Source organism: Symphalangus syndactylus, chromosome 16 (assembly GCF_028878055.3).
Source record: "Symphalangus syndactylus isolate Jambi chromosome 16, NHGRI_mSymSyn1-v2.1_pri, whole genome shotgun sequence".
NCBI lineage: Eukaryota > Metazoa > Chordata > Mammalia > Primates > Hylobatidae > Symphalangus > Symphalangus syndactylus.
This window is the reverse complement of record NC_072438.2, coordinates 39,230,811-39,244,293: the sequence shown is the minus strand read 5'-3', so window position 1 is coordinate 39,244,293 and position 13,483 is coordinate 39,230,811.

Below are 13,483 nucleotides of genomic sequence, written 5' to 3'. Positions count from 1 at the left end.
TCTCAAGGGCATGTCAGAGACCTTTGCAGCAGTCCCTCCTGTCACAAGCCTGGAGGCCCAGGAGGAAAAAGTGGTTTCATGGGCTTAGACCCAGGGTCTTCGTGCTGTGTGCAGCCTAGAGACATGGTGCCCTGCATCCCAGCTGCTCCAGCCATAGATAAAAGGGGCCAAAGTAAAGCTTGAGCCATGGCTTCAGAGGGCACAAGCCCCAAGCCTTGGTAGCTTCTGGGTGGAGTTGAGTCTGCCAGTGCACAGAAATCAAGAATTGAGGTTTGAGAACCTCCACCTAGATTTCAGAAGATGTATGGAAATGCCTGGATGCCCAGGCAGAAGTTTTCTGGGAGGGTGGGGTCCTCATGGAGAACCTCTGCTAGAGCAGTGCAGAAGGGAGATGTTGGGTGGGAGCACCTACACAGAATCCCTACTGGGGCACCGCCTGGTGGAACTGTGAGAAAAAGAGCTACCATCCTCCAGACCCCAGAATGGTAGATCCACCAACAGCTTGCACTGTGTGCCTGGAAAAGCTGCAGACACTCAGTGTTAGCCCAGGAAAGCAGCCAGGAAGGCGACTGTACCCTGCAAAGCCACAAGGATGGAGCTGCCCAAGACCATGGGAATCCAACCCTTGCATTAGAGTGACCTGGACAGGAGACATGGAGTCAAAGGAGATCATTTTGGAGCTTTAAGTTTTGATTGCCCTGCTGGATTTTGGATTTGCCTGGGGCTTTTAGCCCCTTCACTTTGGCCAATTTCTCCCATTTGGAGTGGGTATGTTTACCCAATGCCTGTACTCCCATGTATCTAGGAAGTAATTAACTTGCTTTTGATTTTACAGGCTCAGTGGTGGAAGGGACTTGCCTTGCCTTGGATGAGACTTTGGACTGTGGACTTCTGAGTCAATGCTTATATGAGTTGAGACTTTGGGGAACTGTTGGGAAAGCATGATAGGTTTTAAAATGTGAAAATAAGAGATGTGGGAGGAGCGAGGGGCAGATGATATGGGTTGGCTCTGTGTCCCCACCCAAACCTCATCATGTAGCTCCCATAAACTCCAGGTATTGTGGGAGGGACCTGGTGGGTGATGATTGAATCATGGGGGTGGGTCTTTCCTGTGCTGTTCTTGTGACAGTGAATGGGTATCATGAGATCTGATAGTTTTAAAAATGGGAGTTTTCCTGCACGAGCTCTCTCTTTTCCTGCTGCCATCCATGAAAGATATGACTTACTCCTCCTCGCCTTCTGCCATGATTGTGAGGCCTCCCCAGCCATGTAGAACTGTAAGTCCAATAAGCCTCTTTCTTTTGTAAATTGTCCAGTCTGTGGTATGTCTTTATCAGCAGTGTGAAAACAGACTAATACAGAGGCTCAGTTGTATCTGTTCTGAAAGGAAAAAGGAAAGAAAAGTCAGGTAGAATATGGTGTTTATAGAGAGTTCCTTAATGATGAGAATAGATGCATCCAAGTGGCAAATTATTTTAAATTACTTTTGTTTTCCATACCATGTATTTTATATGCTGGGACTACAACTTTACATATCATATAATCTGAATTCAGAAACACTTTTCACATAGATAAGTTAAAATTAAAGTTTGAAACCACAGTTTTCTGGAAGATTGAGTCCAAATCTTTCATTACATAAAGAAGAACAAGCTTATCAGGGTTCAATAAATTATCCTAGTTCCATATCTAAGTCAGTGACATTTCTAGAATTAAAACCATGTCTTTCTCTGGATTTATTCAGAACTCTTTCCAATGTATATCAGTCTTATTTACTAATCATAATTATTTTTGCAGTTGTAGTTAATTATATTTACATATAATCATATTTACATAGCCTTTATCAGCCATCGAAGGAATCTAAAACATACTGATTATTTCTTTTGAATTTCATGAGGTTCAACAGCATATCTTCCAAACTCTTTTCTCAGATTATTTGCTTCAAATTGACTTTTGTTTAAAAGTAAATCCTGTTTATGACAGTAGAGCTAAGTTTTAGACATGTCACTCTTTTGAACCAGGACCCAGCAGCAACACTGATGTTATTGCCTAGAGTATCACTCTTGGAATGGTTCAGTGCTGAAAGGGAATGCAGAGCTCTGCTTTGCTATTGTAAGTCCACTGGAGGTTACTCTCACTCTGTACCTGTGATGGATGCTATTGTGCCTTTGGACAATGGGAGCTGCCTCACAGGAATACTCCCTTTCATTTCACCCACCTCTACCTCTACCACAAACTCTGTACCACCTCCTGAAACCAAAGAGCATAGCCAGGGAAATGGAAGGGGGAGAGAAGCTAGACCATCTGCCTCAAGGTAAGTTTCAACTCTGATATGATTTGTGTTCTAGGGCTTACTCTAGAATCAAACAAAAAGTAGTCTCCATCTGAGCAATCTCCTATGCAAAATAAATAAAAAAACTTTATCTCAGGTTTTGCTTCTAGGGAAACTGTTTCAAGACAGTATTTTTTCCAACAATATTTTGTAGGAGAGGATGCCTGTTTCACTTCATTGTGAAATGATAGCCACATTAAAAATAATTCCTTCAAAGTACATGGTTTATTATTAATAGTATTATTATTATGAGTCATCATTAATTCACTTTGACAATGATGTATGTGTGGAAGGGTGTATGTGCTGGAGAGGGTTTATTCTAGATTATCTTAATATTTCATGGAAGAATAAAACGTGGTGTTTTATTTTTTACTCTTTTAAAGCGATCTTTCACGGCAGGCAAGGCACAGATTGAAGGTGATTTTCTTAGTTGATTCAGGTGGCTATGAGAAAGTACCACAGACTGAGTAGCTTAGAAACAACAGAAATGTATTTCTCACAATTCTGGAGGCTGAGTTCAAGATCAGTGTGCCAAAACAATCAGTTTCTGAAGAGGGCCCTCTTCTGTGTTGCAGACTGCCAAGTCTTCACTGCATCCTCACACTGTGGAAGGAATAAAGAAGCCTCATTCCATTCATTAGGGCTTTGCCATTATAACCTCGCCACTTTCCAAAGACGTCACTTCTTACTACCATTACATTGAAGATTCGGCTTCAACATTAGAATATTTTTTGCAGAGGGGATAAAAATGTTCATATGATAGCAGTAATGATCCACGGCTCCCCCAAATCATTTCATGTTGTCGCGATGAGAAAACACATTTCCAAAACCCTGGCCCACCGCCATTTTATTTACAAATTTAAACTTGGTCAAGATTCACTGAATGATTGGCTAAGTGTGCAGCACATAACCAATGTTCATTAGGTATTCGTTGGCTGTACAGTACTCATGTACTGTAGTGATCATGATGCTATCAGGCTATGATTGAAAAAAAGTGTTCTATTTACCATGCTTTTCTTTCTCTCAAGAAGAGCTTCAGCAATTTACACCCCTCTAGTTTAAGTGTCAGTTAAATTAACCACACTGCAAACAATTCTGTCTCTGACTGTATTCACCTTTTTCTGAATTCCTACCTTCAGACAATCATTCAGCCAATATTAACCGGCAGTCTACTATATGTCACCAACTCAACTAGAAACCAGGGTCAGAGTGGTAGTGTGGCTCCCTCTAAAACAGAGCCTCAAAAGGATAACTCATTTTGCTGGACATGGCTATTTAGAATAGAGACAAATACCTGAAAAACTCTCCTGTTCTGTCTCTATTTGTGAGAATCAAGAGGATGATTAGTTCTTTATTATCATAAACCTAAAAACTGTATGACAAGCCATCTCCCACAGAGTCTTCTCAAATGTCCTTCCATCTCCAAGGCAACCAGACAGCTTTCTGGGCTTTAAAGTACTTCTTAAGCTTAGATTCCTCATATCCTCACCAAACAACTTTGAGTTAGAAATTAATCCCCACAATAAGCTCATACATTCTGTTCCTTATACAATATCATTTTGTACTTGGATATGGTAATTTAATGGTATTTGACTAATTGTTTATAAGACATCCACTTACTCTTTTATGTGTTGATCTTCTACATACTCCCCACATGGACTTTTTTAAAATAAAAAAAATCTGTTAGACTCTTTTGTAATTCTACTTCATTTACAATAATACAATTCTTTGATGTTTTACAGAGAGTAATAAATAGGTAGTATCAAAATATTCTAAGAGAGATGATTGGATCGGAAGAGGTATAACTTTACTTTCTAAAAGTGCTGATAGATGAGATGTAACATATCTCATTTCTTTAAATAAAAATAAGCATTTCTGGATTATCATGCTCTCACACTGCTAGATATTAATGAAAGAACTCTGTTTCATTATTTCCTAAAGTTTCTGTTCTCTGTGTTATGACACTGAGTGAAAGTATTAAGTAGATAAATTTCACAGATAGATATGTGTAGGATTCCTAATCACTTTCATGAAGGTTGGTAGAAGCTCATCTCTACTAAATTCAAACTATTCTCACAGTAAGACAATGGCTTAACACATCATACAAAACGAAATTTATGAAAAGAAGTGAAAACTGTAAAATAATCATCACCTTTTATAAGAAAAAACTGATTGCCTAGTGATGTTGTTCATCAGCTTTTGCTATTTTGACTATTAAAAATAACTTTCAACAATTGATATGAATATATTTTAATTCCAAATTCATCTGACATTTGATAATTCTATATACTTTACTGGATTTAAACGAAATTAGTCACAGCTACTTAAATTTTAAACATATTTGGAAGGTATTCTATCTATTGGCATCAACAGATATCCAAAAAAGACGTGATTTATGCTACTTTATAGAGAACAGGTATTAATTTAGATAGTTGCAGATAAAAATATAAATCTGTAGCACTGGTCTCTTGCCTTTTAAAAATCAAATAAAATTTGAGCAAAAAGTCTCAGTTCTGAGTAGACTAAGAAGCAACATTCTTCCCAGCTCAGAATCTGTTAATGTTAATGAGGTGTGCCTGTGGGAGATAGGTTGCTTAAATTTTTCAGTCATCTTCGACTCTAAGTTACTTCTTTTGAATTCATTCAGCTTGTGGTATATTTCCTCTTCTTGCTTTTGATGTTCTCTTTTATTGCAGCGTTCACATTAGTCATCTTCCTTATTTCTTTACTCCTCTAAAACCCCCAAAACAAGTTGATAGAATGTATTTTTAAAAATGATTGAGAAGTTTCCCTTCCAAATATAAATTTCATAATTGACATTCTTTTTTTCAGCCACACTGTCACTAGGCATTTCTTACTTCTTGTATTTACTCCAATAATTTATTCTTTTTCTATACAAAGGATTTTTCTTTCCATCCATACCTCTACCTTCAAATCTAGGTTAAGGTCCTGTGTATAAGAGTGTGGCTGTCTCATTCTTTTGCTTTGTGTCCAAAATTTGTAATTATTTGGCTTCTCTGAATACTGTGGTCCTGGCTAATACCTACTGATTCCCACTCTGCTTTCTATGAAGTATCAAATAATATTTCACTAAGGATGCTGAGGGGTCTAAATCCTTCCTTTCTGCATTGCAAGACAGGTAGACTGGACTCATGAGCAGAACTTTGCAAAACAGATGTTCTTTTTCTGTTTTTCTTGTTTTGAAAAACTGTTAATTTTTCACACAGTAACTCTCCAATTATTTGAAGATCTAGTTAACCAGTAAAGAACAGCAAAACAGAAAGAAAACACATGAGTGAAAAAAATGTGTTTCAAGCATTTTAAAGGTAATCTCTGCCACTTATTCCGAAATCCATGATACCTTACAAAGATTTTTAAAACATCTTACAAAGTTTGTTTAGGATGTACACACCCATTCAACTTCTGTGTGAAATTAACAAATGTGGAAAAGAGAGCAATGAATAAAGTTTGAAGCAAAATAAAAAATAAATTTAACTACACTTGTTAAAATTTGTTGCACCAAACAGCTAATCAAACTGCCAACCAACCAAACAAAAATTACCAGATAATTTGCATATTTATAATAGAAATAAAGTAAATTAAGGACCACCAAATGATTTGACTATGAGAGAAAATAGGCACACAGACATTATTTCCAAAGGGCTAGTCACATACGTTTCCTTGGGAAAAATGTTTCTCCACAACACTTAGTTTGAGTAATAACACAGAGTAGTGGTTTTAAAAGTGTGTTCTGTGGTCCAGCACAGCATCAGCATCACCTGGGAACTTGGAGAAATATAAATTATCAGGCCTCTCAACAATTTCACTGAATCAGAAACTCAGGTTGTGGGGCTCACTTACTTTTAATCAGTTCCACAGGTGATTCTGAAGCATAATAGAGTGGGAAACCATTGGTATAGAACATAGCACTCTCTCAATTTTGGTTATAGGTGAACCCTAAAAAACAGCATAGATGCTACCAATATTAAATCGAATTGATATTCAACCACATACATGTCTCAGTTAAAGAAGTAAATAGGTGATGTAAAATCTTCCCTCCTCTGATCTATGGTGGATCCATCACACTTCTTTCTTTTTCCCTCCTTTACACTTTCCTAGAATTTGGTTAGAATTAACAAAAATAAAATTTTGCCTTAGTCTTCCAGGTTCCATCAATGTTCTTGAGTACAGTGTTGCAGTACTGTGATAAATGCATCATTGACAATTAGAAAGATGATGTTTATGTGAAATACAGATCAACTTTGAAAAAAATTAGAATAAATAAGACCTAGTGTTCAATAAATCACTACATACTGACATAGTAAGCAATTATCTATCGTATATTTTTAAACAATTAGTAGAGAGTTATTGAAACGTTCTCAGCATAAAAAGGTAATGCATATCCTAATTACCCTGATTTGATTATTTCACAGTGTATAAATATTTAAAAAATCACATGTATCCTGAAACTATATACACCTATATTTATACATACAAAATGAATAAAAATAAAAGCTAAAATTTTAAAAAATATTACTTGCGATCTTCATATTTATTGGGGTTGATTATAAATTTTCCTTTATAATTTTGTCACTGTGATGTGTGTTGACTTCTCAGTAAATTCTCCAGTACAGGTTGAGCCTTGTCTGAAATGTTTGGGACCAGGGTGTTTCAGATTTCTGATGTTTTTGGGTTTTGAAATATTTACATATGCAAATGAGCCATCTTGTGGATGGTACTCAAATCTAAACCTGAAATTTGTTTAGGTTTCATATACATCTTATACACATATATACATAGCCTGAAGGTAAATTTATGTAGCATTTTTAATAATTATGTGGCTAAAACTAAGTTTTACCTCCATTTTGACTGTGCCCTACCATATGAGATCAGATAGGAAATTCCATTTGTGGCACCCTATTTACAAGCAAAAATTTTCTGTTTTGTAGTATTTCAGATTTGAGACTTCAAATTTTGAACTTTTGGATTAGGAATACTCAATCTATAATACTCTTTAAATCACAAATTTTCTCTTAGTTTGCATTTGGTCTAGATTCGCTTCCTTATGAGTGAACTTTTACTTCAGTGACTATATCTCTTAATCTATTTCATTTTGTATTGTCTTTTAGAAACTTCTGCCCATTTTGTTTTACTTTATAGTTTATTGCTTTTTTATTTAAAAAAATCCCTTTATTTATTTTGTTGACATTTTTAAATATACTTACTCTGAAGACTTTGAAAATTTCCTGTAAATTTTATTTTATTAATCATTTCAGGAATGATTTCATGTTCAAATGACAAAGTTGTTGGCTGCTCTCCTATTCAGTACCTTTTGTATATGTTTTATGATTATTTTCTGGGCTCATTTTCACTGAGATATTGTGAGAGCAAAGATTATCTTAATGTGGCTCCTCCTTTTTAAAGGAGGCTTTCTAAACATCCTAGCCACACTGTTTGATATCTCAATACTCATATTACTTCAAAGATGGAGAACTCACTAAATTCTAAGTAATACTTTCTTTTCTTTGAGCAATTATTTTTATCTCTTCTTGTGTTCTTATTTATTTCCTTTTCTCTTTTTTGTTTTTTCTAGACAGGGTCTCGCTCTATCACTCATGGTGGAGTACAGTGGTATGATTAGAATTCACTGCAGCCTTAGGCTTCTGGGCTCAAGCAATCCCCCAACTTCAAACTCCCTTCGTAGCTAGGATTACAGGCATGCACCACACCACCCAGCTAATTGTTATTTTTGTAGAGATGGGGTTTTGCTATGTTGCCAGGTCTGGTCTTGAACTCTTAGTCTTGAGGGGTCTTCCTGCCTTGGCTTCCCAAAACACTGGGATTACAGAGTGAGCCACTGTTCCAGACCCATTTCTCCTAAGTCACCTTTTTATGATCAATTGTTTATGGTTGTTCCCATTATTCCTGTGCTCTTCTGTCATTCCAGATGGCATTTCACTGCTTCTGCCTAAGTGACATTGAGGATAATTGTATCAGTTCATTCTGATGCTGCTATGAAGAAATACCCAAGATGGGTAATTTATAAAGAAAAGAGGTTTAAGTGACTTAAAGTTTCACATGGCTGGGGAGGCCTCAAGAAACTTACAATCATGTCAGGGGGCACCTCTTCACAGGGTGGCAGGAGAGAGAACGAATGCCCAGTAAAGAGGGAAGCCCCGGCCAAGCGTGGTGGCTCATACCTGTAATCCCAGCACTTTGGGAGGCCGAGGCGGGCGGATCACAAGGTCAGGAGATCCAGACCAGCCTGGCTAACATGGTGAAACCCTGTCTCTACTAAAAATATGAAAAATTATCCGGGCGGGGTGGCAGGCACCTGTATTCCCAGCTACTCCGGAGGCTGAGGCAGGAGAATGGCGTGAACCCAGGAGGCGGAGCTTGCAGTGAGCCGATATTGTGCCACTGCACCCCAGCCTGGGTGACAGAGCAAAACTTCATCTCAAAAAAAAAAAAAAAAAAAAAACAAAAACAGAAAAAGAATAGAAAGCCCCTTATAAAACCATGAGATCTTGTGAGGACCAACTCACTAACAGGAGAACAGAATGAGGGAACCACCCCCAAAATTCAATTATCTCCATTTGGTCCCTGCCATGACACATAGAGATTATGGGAACTACAATTCAAAATGAGATTTGGGTTGAGACAGAGAAAAACCATAACAAAAATATAGACCAACTTGGCCATTGGGTTCACCTCATGAGGCTGGCTATGCATGAGTCCCCCTGCTTCATCAGCCAACAGCTTGCTAAAATCAGAAGTAATAGCTTATTGGAAACATTTGTGGGATTTTTGTTTGTTTGTTTTGTTTTTGCTTTTCATCAGACATCTTTTGGCTTCATGTCCATTTCTGTAAGAGTTTTAGTTCCTTCATTCTGCAGATGCTAAGTTCTGAGCTACACTTCTGTTCCTCTCCTTGATCCTTAAAACTAGCAGGACTACACTTTAGCCATTAATCTTAACAGTCTTGATCCTTCTTCTGCACATTAGTTGCACTAATGTCCTTAGTTGCACTTTGTCTATTTTAGTTTCAGTTCTGTACTTTATCTATTATTGCCATGTATTTGAACCAAAAGGGATGTATCAAAGAGAAAATTTAAGAACAACTTGGCTGGAAGTCACTTATTTTCAATTTCCAAACTTAAGCCATGGTTTTCTATGGAAAAACCATTAAATGTATGATAAATCCTTAAGTTAATAGTTAAGTTCAGCAGCAAGCTGTAAAAGATGAGTCAGAAGCTAAGCAGAAACTAAAAGTATAGAGATGTTCAGACCCCAGGAGGACAAACAAGGCTGAGACAGCACCTGGGACCATCTGCTGCATGGTCAAGAGAGGGCCACAGTAACAGTAACTACAGTAAATGAGGGCAGTCCAATCTCTCAAAGTGAATTAAAAATATGCTACAGGAATATGAAGAGAAGGCTAATCAAAACAATCTACAGTGCAGGTCCCAAGATATTTCTGCAGTCTTTCTCAAGTCATGAATTGTGGGCATGTGATGTCTGATGCCCCTGATCTGTGAGGCAGTGCAATGTATAGGTAGGGCCAGGACATTGGCAGTAGGCTCTGCTTTATGGTTCTATGACTTCATGTTGTTTCTGCCAACATCATTGTGTTCAATGGTGTTATCTTGTATTATCTTACTTAAGGCAATGTTTTTAAAGTAAATATCCATAAAACTGCCTTATTTTAAATATATTCCTTAGAACAGAAAATTTGAAGCTGGTCCAATACTTGGGGACTTGTTACTCTTTATCTTGGTTTTACAAGGACTACTAGGAAGTTTATAAACCGTTACTAACAAACTAATCAGAACATTTCAAGAGCAATTTTAAGATTGATCCAGGTGATGGCTCAATATTTTCAGTTTGAATGCTTTTATAAACAACAGATTTTACATTGTGTTAAAATGGATTTCTTTGGGCTTCCATGCCATGTTTGAGTTAATAAAAACAAATTAAATATCTGCAAGATGAAATTTCTAGAAACATATACATATTGGGCCAGGCAAGGTGGCTCATGCCTGTAATCCTAACACTTTGGGCAGCCGAGGTGGGCTGATCATCTGAGGTCAGGGGTTTGAGAACAGTCTGGCCAGCATGGCAAAACCCTGTCTCTATTAAAAATACAAAAAAAATTAGCTGGGCGTGGTGTCACGTGCCTGTAGTCCCAGCTACTCTGGAGTCTGTGCCAGGAGAATTGCTTGAACCTGGGATGTGGAGGTTGCAGTGAGCCGTGACACACCTGACACGCCACTGCACTCCAGTCTGAGCGACAGAGGGAGACTCCATCTCAAAAAAATATATATATATACATATATATATAGACACACACATACTATGATTAACAAATTTATTTGTTACATTCCATATAGTAAGTCTTAGAAATCTCCCCACCTGCATTTCAGTGTCATCATCCATCTTGAGTTATCTGAATAGCAAAAACTAGAAAAGATTCAGATCAATTGTAAAGTCTGTCAGGAGTAATAGCCTCTAATCCTTGCTTATTTATAGGAATTAGGTCATCAGATATGTTTTCAAAGTGTGGATTTAAGTGTGCCTTCTTCAGCTTCAATGTATAGAATGCTTTTTTAAAAATGTAAGCTTTACTTCCCCAGGTTACTGGATTACCACTGCAATGAACATCCTTTCAAATTTTGAAGAGAGTGAGAGCACATGAACATGTGTCAAAATTATTTCTTGCTGAATGCTAAACCAGCAAGGTTTTGTACAAAAGTCACAAACTCATATGCTTCCAGACACTAAGAAATTTGTATAATAAAGAATGATGAGACAATTGGTACTTACCAATTAAAATTAATTAATTTTAAAGAACACAAGTGATGAAACTTTTAGAAAATTAGAGATGTTATATAACCAAAAAAATAACTGAAAAAACTTTTTAATGTACAGAAAAAATAAAACATATTTACAGGCATTACATGGTCCATAGGCTGCTGACTTTATCCCTAATTTCATTTAAGCACCTTTTCCTTTGTGTATTTTCTTATATTTACTCTCATCAAAAACTGGTAAGACTTACCTAAGACATTATGAGGAATATATTATATTATCCAATTTCACACTGTTAATCTTACATAAATACACAAATCTCAGATTATTAATAATCCTGAAAGTCTGACTAACCTCTTCTAATTCAAAATAATGTTGTCCTTTAATACTCCATTGTAATTCATTTATTACTTATTGCTTTGAACAGAGTCTCATTAGCATTTTAATGCAGAAAACAACCTCATTCAAAAATTCTACTTCTTTTAACAACGATGTGTGGGTGTATTTTTATAAATAACGCGTCAGTTAAAAGAAATGTGACTCTAGGCTTGGCGTGGTGGCACACACTTGTAATCCCAGCTACTCTGAAGACTGAGGTAGGAGGATCCTTTGAGCCCGGGAGGCAGTGGTGCTTTGAACCGAAGATGGTGCCACAGCACTCCAGCCTGAGTGACAGAGCAAGACTTTGTCTAGAAAAAAAAAAGATATGTTACTCTAAATCAAGAATTTCTGAAATGCGGTCGCAAAGGAGACTCTCATATAGTAAAGAGAGCCAAAATATAATATTTGCCATTCTTGTACTTCGCATGTTATGTTGTGGTCTGTGATGTTAGAGTCTCCCATTTTTTCTTGTCCAAGCCTTTTATTTTTTAATAAATAAATGCAATGCTTTATAAAGTAAAAATTAGTAAAGTCTACTGCAGTCATACAAATGCATGGTAATAAATAATGCAGTACAAAATCACTCCGCAAGCCTACCATATTTGTGATTGTTTATGAGCTGCATGGTGGTAGGAAACGCTTTTTAAAAATTGTTTTTGACTTTTATTTTAGGTTCAGTGGGTATATGTACAGATTTGTTACATGAATAAATTGCATGTTGCTGAGCTTTGGTGTATGAACATTCCCATCAACTAGGTAACGAGTGAGCATAGTACCGGATAGTTTTTCGAACCTCACCCCTTCCCACGCTCCCTACTCTAGTAGTCCCCAGTGTCTACTATTGCCGTCTTTGTGTCCATGTGTACTTAATGTTTACCTCTCACTTATTTTTAAAAATTTTATCTATTTATTTATTTATTTATTTTGAGATGGAATCTCGCTCTGTCGCCCAGGCTGAAGTGCAGTGGCGCGATCTCAGCTCACTGCAAGCTCCCCCTTGCAAGTTCATGCCGTTCTCCTGCCTCAGCCTCCCAAGTAGCTGGGACTACAGGCACCCGCCACCACGCCTGGCTAATTTTTTGTATATTTAGTAGAGATGGAGTTTCACCATGTTAGTCAGGATGGTCTCCATATCTTAACCTCGTGATCCACCCTCCTCAGCCTCCCAAAGTGCTGGGATTACAGGCGTGAGCCAATGCGCCCAGCCAACCTCCCACTTGTAAGTGAAAACATGTGGTCTTTGGTTTTCTGTTCCTTAGCTAATTCCCTTATAATGGCCTCCAGCTGCATCTATGTTTTTGGAGAGGACATGGTTTCATTTTTTTTTATGAGTGCCTAGTATTCCATGGTGTATATGTACCATATTTTCTTTACCTAGACCACCACTGATGGACATCTAGGTTGATTCCGTATCTCTGCTATTGTGAATTGTGCTGCAGTGAACATAGGAGTGCATATTTCTTTTTGGTAGAACAATTTATTTTCCTCTGGGTATATACCCAATAGTAGAATTGCTGGGTTCAATCACACTTCTGTGTTGAGTTCTTTATGAAATCTCCAAACTGCTTTCCACAGTGGCTGATATAATTTATAATTACTTCTGTCAATCAGTGTCTGAGTCTTATAGTGGGAGGACAATTCTGAGGCTGCCAGAGCCTTCTTTGGCTGTATGAAAGTAGAGGCTGCATACTTGAGAGATTATGCCACTGCACTGCCAGTCCTTAGTCAATGCTGATTCCAGCAGGAATACATACACTTGAATTCTCTCCCGTACTAATCAATTGACCATGGGGTATGAGACAGGGTCTCCAGTGCTTTTCTCCACGTGCAACTCAACCAAAATTGCTTTTGGTGGGACTTTGCTTGATGAACTTTTAGTCTGCGCCTATTTATTTACTTAGTCTTTTTTTTTTTTTCTTTCCACTCCCTTTTTTTTTTTTCATGACTTTCCCAGGTTTTGTCAGG